An 11,284-nucleotide genomic window follows, 5' to 3' on the forward strand; every position below is an offset into this window, starting at 1 on the left:
AACTCTGATTAGATATATTCAACAGTGCTTGGAAGTGTAGGTTTTCACCAATTTTAGTTGCTTCCAATATGAAATATTAAAATCTTTCATATTCTTCATAAACATGTAATACGATGCTGGAACTGTAATTGATGTCAATAAATATTTCTTGGAGTAATGTGTAGATAAGTAAAGACAATAATCTGTGTAAATCAGAAGACTTAAAAAAATCAGAGCATGTTTAGCGTGAGATAATTGTTTCTTCCTAGAACAGGAAGTTTTTCATCAATGTAGTTTTCATGAAGCGACTTGTGCAGGAATAGCCTTTGGGGGTATTTGGAAAAAATATATCTCCAAGAAACTCTTAGAAAGTTGGCTTGAATCAACATTACTTCTGGGTTATCCTCAGCAGGGAGAAACTGACGAATGCAAAGTGCTGGATGACTCAAGGGCTGAGAAGCCGAGAGTAAAGAAGAGCTTGTGGATTTCTGCTCTGGTGTAAAGATTGTCTTCCTAAGTGGCTAGAGGAGTGCCTGACCCTAGTAGGGGACTTAGTAAATGTTCATTGGATTAATTTAGATGTGTCAAGCAAGTTTTGTAATTTCTTAATCTGTTGATGACAGATACTCATGCCAGACAATATGTCTGGAAGGAATTACATCAGCATAATGCAAAGCCCAAGACAGTCTTTGAAGAATCAGCTGGCTGCATTTTTGGTTTTAAGCACTGATGTGCCCTATAGATTACTTCAGGGGGTCAAATGATTTCCTTTTTCAGTTTCAATACGAGTTAGGAACTTTATTAAAATGTGCCAGAATGGGACCTATCTCTCCCTATCACTTGTGATTCCTGTTTATTCCTCACATAATTTACCATTTTGCCTAGAGAAAAGACTTCGAATGTGGGGAAGCTTGTAACAGGTGTAGTGTATGTTCTTGTTTTTCCTAGTAGCAGATGGTGCTGAAAGAAGATCGTCTCTGTGGGGCCATTGCAGGATAAAGCACAGGAATAAATAAGCACAATGATAGGTCTCAGCAAAGACAGCCAGGTCGCAGGGTTGGTCCCACATTTGGAAATTCTACATATACAATGAGCAGGTTTATCTGTAAGCTCAGAAAAGCCTATTTAAAGCTCTAGTACTTTACTTTTTGTTTTCCTCCATATAAAATTTTCTCCCACAATCAAACCACCTTGCTCTCATGTGAATTATAGGTAGTGTATTCAGAAGAATCTAAATAAAGTGAAATTCTTTGCAACAGTACATTGTGCTAAAAGGGAAGAGGTAATTTTCCTTGGAGTTCTTCCCCAGCCCCAACAACCTCTGTTTTTATTTTAATGGATTTTGATGGGACCTGGTCTTTGATCTTGGCCTCTTAAAAACCAAAGGAGCAAAGGAAGGTTAATTTCAGCAATTCTATCCTAATGCACCTCTGCTATTCTGCATGACGGACGCTGCATGAATGTAGTTCAACCTGGTACTGGACCGACAATTTAATTATTTTCTCTTGTGCAAAGGTAATTTTCATCTTTCCTGGAAAAAAATATGAACCCCCATGGGTGTCAGTTACATATATATTCAGATTTATATGTCTTTTCAGCAGACACACTTTTATATTGCTCATATTTAAACACTCATCTAAATTTGACAATGTCAGGGCAGTATATCAACAGGACCTATGCTCATCTTCTTCCTCTCCTTGTTTAAATTTTATTTCTTAGTATCCCAGCCTCAGCAGTATTTGAGGAATATTTTTCTGTTGGCCTAATGCAATTTTTTCCACATGATGTATTCTTCGTCTGTCCCTTATCTTCCCTTCACTTGCTGACACCACTGTTTAGTCCATTTGGGGCTAAAATGCACTGAAAGCAAATACGTACTATTTTAACGTTCTGCCTGATTCTTGTTCGTTAGCAAGAGAATCTCTCTAGCAGTTTGGTTAAATGGCCTTTACCTCTTTTAAGAAAAAAAGCAAAGAATTCTATAATGTCTCTGACAAAAAGAGGTGGTGTGCACAGATACAAGCTTATCAAAAATAATAACACCTCCCGAAGCGCCTGAGTGTGTATACGTGTGTGCGCGTGCATATGGGTTTATACATGTAGTTGTGTATCCACAACTAGATTCATTTTTCTTATTTCTCAGGAGCATAATTATTGATGCTTTCTGAAATCTCATTATGCATCTAGATCTAAGACCTACTGAACTACTTCCCTTCCTATATTAAAAAAGCCATATTTAATGTAAGTATTTAAAGTGTGGCTTTTGTGTGCCTTAACTCTACATGAATATAGACTTTTAACTATGGTTAACCTCTGCAGTGCAAATCTCTGTGGGCCAGAGTGGGTTAATTTTTGATTGCCTGCTCTACCTGCATCCTCAGAGCGTGCATGAGAAAGAACAAAAACAGACTGTCTTTGTGAAGTCACATGCATCTGCCTCTAAATTTTAGTGTGGCGCATAAATGGCAACAAGAATTGAAGGAGAAAACAGAAGAGAGAGATTGTTCTTGAGCAGGGATTATTCCACTTTAAAGCTCTAAATTAATTATTTCTTCAGTTTTTGTGATTTTTCAAACACGGGGTGCATGTATATGAGTGGTGGTGGGGTGTGCAGGGCAAAAGAGGACTAATAAATTTAACTAAATCTAAAGAAATTCTTTGTCATCTTCCTACCACCCTCCCACATTTGACTAAATTGCCAGATAACAATTACTAGGATATATACAAAATTAGGAGAATGATTTTTTTGGTCAAGGCTTTGTGTTTAATAGTAATGAACATGTAGAGAAGACAAAGTTATTGTAATTCTGATCATATAGACTAAGCCTGTTAAATGAAAACAATACATTTTATAACCGAGAAACACATGAAAGAAAATCTCTGCTTCAGTTGAACAACTTAATATGAATTCCTTTCATTGTTTGCCATGTCTCATTAGCGTTGGCTCCATTTCATAGGCAATATTTAATTATTGGTATTTTTAATTTATCTTTTTTTTAATATTATCATCTTACCTCGAGTGCAATTATCCATTCCTGTCTAGTAGGAATAAATTTGCTCAGGAGTTACTGCAAGATAAACACTGCTTAGAAACCATCATTTTTCTATTGTATTTGTCTAGTTAATAAAGGGAGGCATTTTGTTTTCCCCCGGTGACCACTTGTACTTTGTTCAGTAATTAAGGAAGTGAGTTGATGCTTCTACATTTTAGCCTTTCTCTAACCTCTGCAGGTCTGTCTGGGATGCCAGCGCTGGTTGTGTTCTGGTGTCAGGTGGCTATGGAAAAGCCGGGGATGAAATCAGAGAGGATTCTAATAATAACACTTTAAATCAGTATCAATAATTTGATTAATATCAAATATATCAAATATATTCTGCCTGGAAATAATCTGCAGGCTTCTTTTCAGCGTGTAAGTTTCAGTTTTCAGAAACAGCTCCTCAGCCACAATGGAATGCTTTAAAAAATGCATGTCATCACTGTATATTTTTATGTGTACATTTGGTCATAGGAGAAGCTGCATTTTGCTGTCAGATGAGGGTTTTAATCCTGGCTTTACTACTAATTAGCTACATGGTCTTAAGCAAATTACTTAGCCTCCTTAAGACTTTGCTTTCTCAGAATGAAGATGAAAATAACAATATTGTTTACTTCACAATATTAATGTGAGGGTGAAATGAGGCAGCACATATGAGGCATTGTATGGTGCTAAACACATACTAAGAGTTCAATAAGTATTTTTATTATTACCATTGTTAAAGTGTATTTATGTATAGACTTGTGTGTTGGATTATAAAATTGTGGTGCTGATTTTTGGATGAAGTTCGTGAAATCATTCTGCTTATGTTTTTTTCATTTATCAGTATAAAGCTCAGTTACAAGCAATGCTCAAGTACACTTTCTTGTCCTGTTCTGCTTATGCTTCAAGTCTCCACCCAGAAGTTTCCTGTTCATGGAAGCTTCTCTTCACTCCACTTCCTCCAGCTAGGACCCTGTATTCGGTGTGGCACAGTGCTTGGAACCCATCTACAAGAAGATTTGGTCATTGTAAGTGCATTATAATCATTGCTTTCCACATCTTCCTCTCCAGAAGGTGAACTTCGTGTCTTGTTTATCTTGGCATCCCCCCTGCTTTGTGCACATGTGGTCATAGCAAGACATCAATAAAGGTTTCTTGCATAAGTAAGTGAAAAAGAAAATGCTATTGTTTATGTATGCAAACAAATAGTGATCTTTCAATGATGGTGTTCTTCCTTATGTTATTTTCCACTTTATTATCTTTAGCCATTTTTTGTCTTTTTATTCGCGTCATCTTCAGAGCTTGTGACACATCCTTTTAAAAATGTAACATCATGCAGGATTAACAGAATTACATTTTGTTTCACTTAATGCCCCAAGATTCCATGACATAGCTATTTAGCTGGGTGGGGAAGCAAACTTTTCTGAAACCATTACATTTTTAACTGTTTTAGTTAGTATGTTGACATGCCAACTGTTAAGGCTAAAATGAAAAGAGGCTAGAGAAAGTGATGTGAAAGTGAAATTATCATCCAGGAGATCCAAGGATGGCACTGTTTATAGAATTTGATGCAGTCTTTAACAGTACAATAGCACAGGTGCCAGAACTCCAGGTCAGACCCATGAACAGACTTGCTATTCCAAGTCCAGCTACATTCCTTCCTCTGGCCAGGGCTAGGTTTGGTTAGTTTGCTAGTCAACATCTAAGTCTCTGAGCAATCATGTACTTGGTCAAGATTGCACACACAGCATGAAATGCTTGTGATTCAAGCCAAGGTCTTTCTGACTCTAGTCAGAATGCAACATCCTCAAGGTGGGAGTCACCACTTCATTTGCTGGTGGTGTCATTGTGGCCACTCTGCCATCATGCCTGCCTGGCCACTGTCTGAAGAACCCATGTAATGCTGCATCACCGAGTCTGACCCAAGGAGACATAGCCCTACAGAGAGAGCCTCTACTCTCTTAGGTGGGAGGGTCAGCAGGGGGCAGAAACAAGGTTGGGTAACAGGGCAGCAGTTGGGGAGCTGTCAGGGGTGCTGACCTAAAAAGGGACAAACGAGTCTGGAATAAATAAGCAAAATATAATATTTTCTCTCTTGTCAAAATAGAGTGTGTGTTTATTTTTGTATACGTATGTGTGTGTGTTTATCATGATCTATCTTCTCAGATTCAGTAGCAGTGACTTAAAAGTTTACAGACTTCAGCAAAAATTGTGAAACTAAAAAGGCACTCTTAATACCATTTACCAGGAATCAGAATTCTGTTATTATCTAAATTTCTAACCCTTAGATATATGTCCTTAGAAGTTTCCTAATTTTCACCTTCCCAACAAATTTAAAAGGAAAACTGGAGCAAGAACAAGTATTACACACAAGTGAGAGATGTTTCCTCCTCCCTGCCCCCCTCCCCACTTTTTCTCTGGCTATTGACTGCTTTGGCTGTGGTAGTAAATTAGTGAATGAATATATTTCTTTGGGTAATTTTATTAATTAAAATGTCTCTCCTGATTCCACCAAATAACTAAATGAGTGGTTGCCTGGCACTTTATCCCTGACACGTGTATGTTGGTGGTGGTGTTGAACGTGATGGGTTGGCTGGTGTTAAGGATTTGGGATCAGGTTGATAACTTTTCATTGTCAGCACTACAGGCACACTATTTTTTCAGCTCACCCGGATCACTGCACCCCTCCCCCCACCATGCTCTACCATATACTGCGCCCTTTCCTGATCCTTAATTTCTTATGAGCAACTTTATACTTTCTGATTGGTAGGGCTCCATCATGGGCGCAAAGACCCTGTGTCAGTATAATGTCCCCGTATAAACTTGGACTTCTTCAGCACTGCATTTTATCAAATTCCACATATACCTTTAAATGTGATATTATAAGATACGTATTTTTTTCTGGCCTGAATATTGAAGCTTGTTCCCTAGCTTAAAAAATCTTACATGCCACTCGCAAGAGATCAAACAGGGTGTTTTAACTTCATGAAGGACCTGTAGGGTCTTTCCTCCATTATATATGATGCTGGAGTCTCTGGAAAAGCCTAGGGTCCTACTTACAGAGTGTGGCCCAAATTAGGTAATTACTTGAGCCGTCTCTGTTCCAAATAATATATGAAACCAAGAAAAGGAAATTATTTGTTTTAACCATAGGTGAGTCTTTAATTCATGTACACGTTGAGATTTGAAAGATTAACCTCTTTGAAAGTTCAAAAAAAAAAAAAAAGCCTAATGGTAACTGATTAGACATCTCAACCTCAGGGAGAAAAACAAATGCTTAAGGGTAGATTTTATGTAATTTATGTAACTTTGATTATTTATACATTAGATTTCCTTAAATAAATCATGAAGAACAGTTGAAAACACCCTCTCTTTCCCAGAGAAAATTTCCTGGTTTGTGGAAGGACTTGGTAGATCTCTAACATATTGTAGGTGATATTTTGTATGACAGCAAAAATATGTGAAACTCTTTAATAGGTACATTATATTTTGAAAATTAACTGCAAATAAAGAATGATGATTCCTCAGCTGCTATTTTACTCTTATAGAGATAATATCAATGATTATCATATTAAGAGCTAAAGTACAATATTCTGGGCTTAGCAATGAGGTTATTTTTTTGCTTTTATTTAGCATGCCCTCATTTAACATTCTTTCACTTGTATTATGGACTAGGCACATGAAACATAAAGATAATTGGGGCATGGCCCATATGCTCAAGTTGCTTATGAATCCAGTACAAGAGAGGAGAAAAATATCCAAATAACTACAACACTAGCCAGAGCTTCATAAGCACAGTAGGAGAAGTACTGGGTTGTGGACAAGTTGGAGCTCTGAGAAACTCTATATGTTTGGGAGGATTTGGGAAGGCTTCTTGGAGATGGTGGACTTAGAACTAGGTCACAAAATATGGATAAGTCCTTGCCAGAGGCTGAAGGATGGGAAGAGCTAGGAGGGCATTTCAGGCAGAGGAAATGGTGGGAACCTGTTGTGGCAATGGATACTTTGTCGGGTAGTGTCTGCAGCCCAGGACATGTGCATTTGAGTAGAGTAAGATACATATAAGAAAGGAATGGGAAAAATGTCTGAAATTATAGGTTAGTCCCTGATCATGAAGGAACTTGACCACCATGGTTAATGAGTTTGAAATTTGTTCTTAGGGTATGATCATGAGAAGTGCCTACCCAGATGAGTAGCAGGAGAGGTCATGCTTCAGGAAGATTCCTCTGGTGGTGCATGCAGGTCTCCCATTAATGTTGGGATAAAGTCCCAAATCCTTAAGGTGGCCTGCAAGCCCCTGTGAGATCTACTCTCTTCTGTGTCCGCAGTCTCCTCTTCAGGCACTCTTGGGTTCTTTAGCCTGGGGAGGAGGGTACCAATCTGCTTCCTGTATCTCACACATGCCTCCGTAACCAGTTAGTATATACTTCTTTTACAACTTGGCTGTATGTCCCATCCTCAGAGAAAACATCCCAGATCACCAGGCATCTTTTCCTTTGTATTTATCACTTATCCCAGGGGTGGAATTTATAGTTATTGTGTCTCTTTGCCTGTTACAGATGAGAAAAGTGAGGCTCAGAAGATTTTCTTCCTCTCCTCCCAATAGAAGACCAAAGAAGGAGGAGAGCAAACTGGGGCTCTAAGAAGTATTTACCCCAGAATAAATAAAGACAAACATCTCCAGTATTTAGTTGATTTTTATGCAATGACTTCTTGTTTGCAGTCCTTGGATTAGAAAGTATCAATTTGTCCTCCTCTATAGTAACTAAACATTATGAAGGTTTATAATTTTCATATTCACATGAATGTGATCTTATCTCACTTGACCTCATAACAATCTTGGGAAGTGTACAGAGTGGGCGTTACCCAGTTTTACAGATCATGCAGTCCAGGGCAGAGAAGTGACTGGCCCAAGGGCATGGCTATTAAATGATAAACTGGAACTTTAGTTTATCCCTTCTGTCTTTGAATCCTGGTCTTTTTGATTGAGTTATTTTTTCTCCCAAATAGAATATCATGAAGAGAAATTAATATAAGTGAAAAAAATGCTGTGTAGTGTGTAGCATAAACATCCAGTATTCAATTAACGTATAGAAAAATGGTGGGAGAGCAGAGAGCCCACTAAAAGAATGGAGTGGAGTCAGATTAGGGCACTGATGCACTTCCAACTTAGGGAGCAACATTTCTTTAAGTCAGTTTGAAAAATTGGCTAGGATTGGCTAGGAAAAAAGTATTTAAATCCTGCCTAAATGACCTCAATTTCTATTCCAATAAATTACTGGTCTTCTTTGCAATTAGTCATTCAGCTTGTCAACCATATGAGCAGAGGATTTATTTTCTGTTTCAGGCAGTTCTGTTGAGCAGATGGGCAGGCTGCCATCTTAGACCCTGGCTATGCTTCCAGGTAATATGGGGAGTGGGTGAGGGTGGAAGGGAGGGAGACAGAAGCTAGGATTATCATCTGAGACATTTTCTTACTGTTTAGCGGCTCTGAGTTGAGATTCAGGCTTTGTTCTAAAATCTAGTTTTAGATGCGTTGTTTGGAAGTTGGGAGACATTCCCCTGTTGTTATGTCTGGCTCAAGGCCAGTTGGGCAGAGGAGAAACCAGAATGTGTGCAGGTTTGGTCCTCGAAAGCATTGAGGGAATGCTGCTTAGTTCATCATCTGCAAGGCGGGATCTTGAGTGGCAGCCAGATTTAATTACTTGGAGGTCACTGGAAGGTGCTGTGATCTGAAGCGGGACAGGAGCTGCAGATCAGAGCCTGGGGAAACAGAGAAACAGGAGACCATAATGTAGGAAGACGTGGAAAGGGAGTGATGACTGATCCTGCCAGAGGATGTTGCTCTTGCCCAGGATTACATCACGGATTGTTGCAGGGATGAGCCTTCCTGCCCATGGGGCAAGTGTCTATGGGCAGTGCATTCAAGATTTCCATTGACCTTTCCTTTTAGATTGACCTGCTAACTGGTCTCCCTGTTTCTACCCTTGTTTTGCTTCAGGAGTAGCTCAATATGGCAGACTGATTCTGTTAAACTGTAAGTCATAGTCTGTCACTTCTTGGTTCAGAACCCTTAGATGGGTTCACATTTTATTCAGAGTAAAAGCCAAAATCCTCCAGATACTTACCCTCCTGCTCCTTACTTACAGGATCTTATCATCCATTGATCTTACATCACTTGCTGGCCCTGGCCCTGCTGGCATCTTTGCAGCTACTCAAGTACACCAAGCATATTCCCATTCCAGCGCCTTTGCACTCGCTCTTTTCTCTTGCATCCTCTTCTGCCCTGCACGAGTCTCTTCTTCATTACCTTCAAACCTTTGTGAGCAGTCCCCTTATCAGAGAGTTCTTTCCCAACTACGTTACTTAAAATTGTAACTCTTAATAATGTATTTATTGTCTGCTCCCCCCTAATATAGAGTTCCACTAGGGCAGGGATTTTTGTCTGTTTTTAAAATTTTTTATTTATTAGCTCTTGTATCCCCAGTGCCTAGAATTATTCGAGACATATACTAGACATTTAACAATTATTCAGTAAATAAATAACTTTACATTGGGCTGGGTTCTCTACTCTGTCTTTTTTTTGTACATTCATCCATCCATCCATCCATCTGTCCATCCGTCGACCGATCCATCCAATCATTATGACCCAATTACTCATCACTTCCTCTGATACTATTTTCCCCTTTATTTATTATTTTTCAATTTAATTTGCTTTCTTTTTGCTTCCTAATCAATACTCCTGAAAACCTTTGAACATGTTTTTCCCTTTGCCTGGAAATCTTTTCCTCCATGTCCTCTCATGTCACTCAGATCTTAGCTCAAATATCACCTCTTTAGAGAAGTCTTCCCTGACCATCCTGCCTAAATCCTCCCCTGTCCTCTATCCCAATCACTCCATTCACCATCATGTTACCTTACTTTAGTATCATGTTTGGGATAAAATATCACCATTTGAGATTATCTTGTTCATGTATTTGTTTATTTGTTCACTGCCTCTCTCTCTGTCTCCTCCTGTCTTACCCCTTGGTAGAATGTAAATTCCGTTATAGCAGAGATCCTGGTGGTTTTGTTTCCCATTGTGTACCCAGTATCTGTACCAAAGCCTGGAGCATGTTTGATGCTTAATAAATACTTACTGGTTGTATGATTAGGCTTACATTTCTTGGAGTTAAACTGTCTATACTGAAACCCCAGCTTCACCATTGACTATCTGTGACTCCTGGACAGTGTTTGACTTTTCTATGCCTAAGTTTCTTACCTGTTTATGGGTATTGTAATAGTACGTCTTTCATGTGATTGCTGTGGGCATTAGTGACAATGATGATAATAATAGTGATAGCTACTATTAGTGAGCAGTTAGTATAGACCAAGCACTGTTTTAAACTCTACCTATATTTATTATTTAATCCTTATCACAGCCCTATGAAATGGACACTATTTTAATTCCCATATTTTAGATGACTCAAGTTCTGGAAAGGCAAATAACATGTAGTTACGAAGAGGTGGAAAAGCGATTGAAGCCAAGACAGTTTGGCTCAGAGCCTTTGCTTTTACGTGTGCTGAGGACATAGGAATCACTCAATAAACATCAGCCATTATTATTATTAACTATGTATCATTTGCAGTGAATACACAGTAAATCATATTATTTTCCCAAATATATCGTCTGTGAAATAGCAGCTTCAGATTAGCAAGAAGAAAAGCAAGAAGAAATTCACTTGGATGTTAGAGTATAATTCGAAAATATAAATCCTTTTGTTACATAGGGAGTAATTAAAATACATAAAAGGAATATATTACATTTAATTTTACAATTAAATTTATTGAAGATATAACATGTGCTATACTGTACTGGCGACTGACATCTGTTAAAACAAGCTAACAGAATGCTAGTTTGGCTTAGGTAATTCTGTGAAAGAGGTTCGATATCTGTGTTCTGGATAATTCCCCAATAAAAATATCTTGGCAAACTGCAACATACAGGCTTTCAAATTTGCTTTGAATAGTTAATACTGAGCTATAAATCCTCAAATGTCAAAAGAATATTGTTTTTGTTGTTGTTGTTCTGTACTTTGTAATTTTCATTATGGGCATTTGTATACTTGTCAATATTTACTAAGCTGCAGTATTTTTTGAGGGCAGGTAGTATATTTTCTTAATTTTTTTCACACTGTATTTATGCCAGAGCCTTGCATTTTTCATAGGGAGTAAAAATTTTTTACCACTCATAGATGACTATTGTTAACCTGTACATATTTGGGTTTTATGTTTCATATTCAGGGAAA

General features: G+C 38.2%; 1 long non-coding RNA gene across 1 annotated transcript; it reads left to right on the forward strand.

Moving 5' to 3' along the window:
* The first annotated feature begins 747 nt into the window (after window positions 1-747).
* On the forward strand, window positions 748-6,945 carry LOC116668122. The gene is made up of 3 exons (XR_004325194.1): window positions 748-830; window positions 1,192-1,194; window positions 6,934-6,945. It is a non-coding gene; the product is annotated as an uncharacterized LOC116668122 (long non-coding RNA).
* The last annotated feature ends 4,339 nt before the right edge of the window (window positions 6,946-11,284 follow it).

Source organism: Camelus ferus, chromosome 2, assembly GCF_009834535.1.
Source record: "Camelus ferus isolate YT-003-E chromosome 2, BCGSAC_Cfer_1.0, whole genome shotgun sequence".
Taxonomy (NCBI): Eukaryota; Metazoa; Chordata; class Mammalia; order Artiodactyla; family Camelidae; genus Camelus; species Camelus ferus.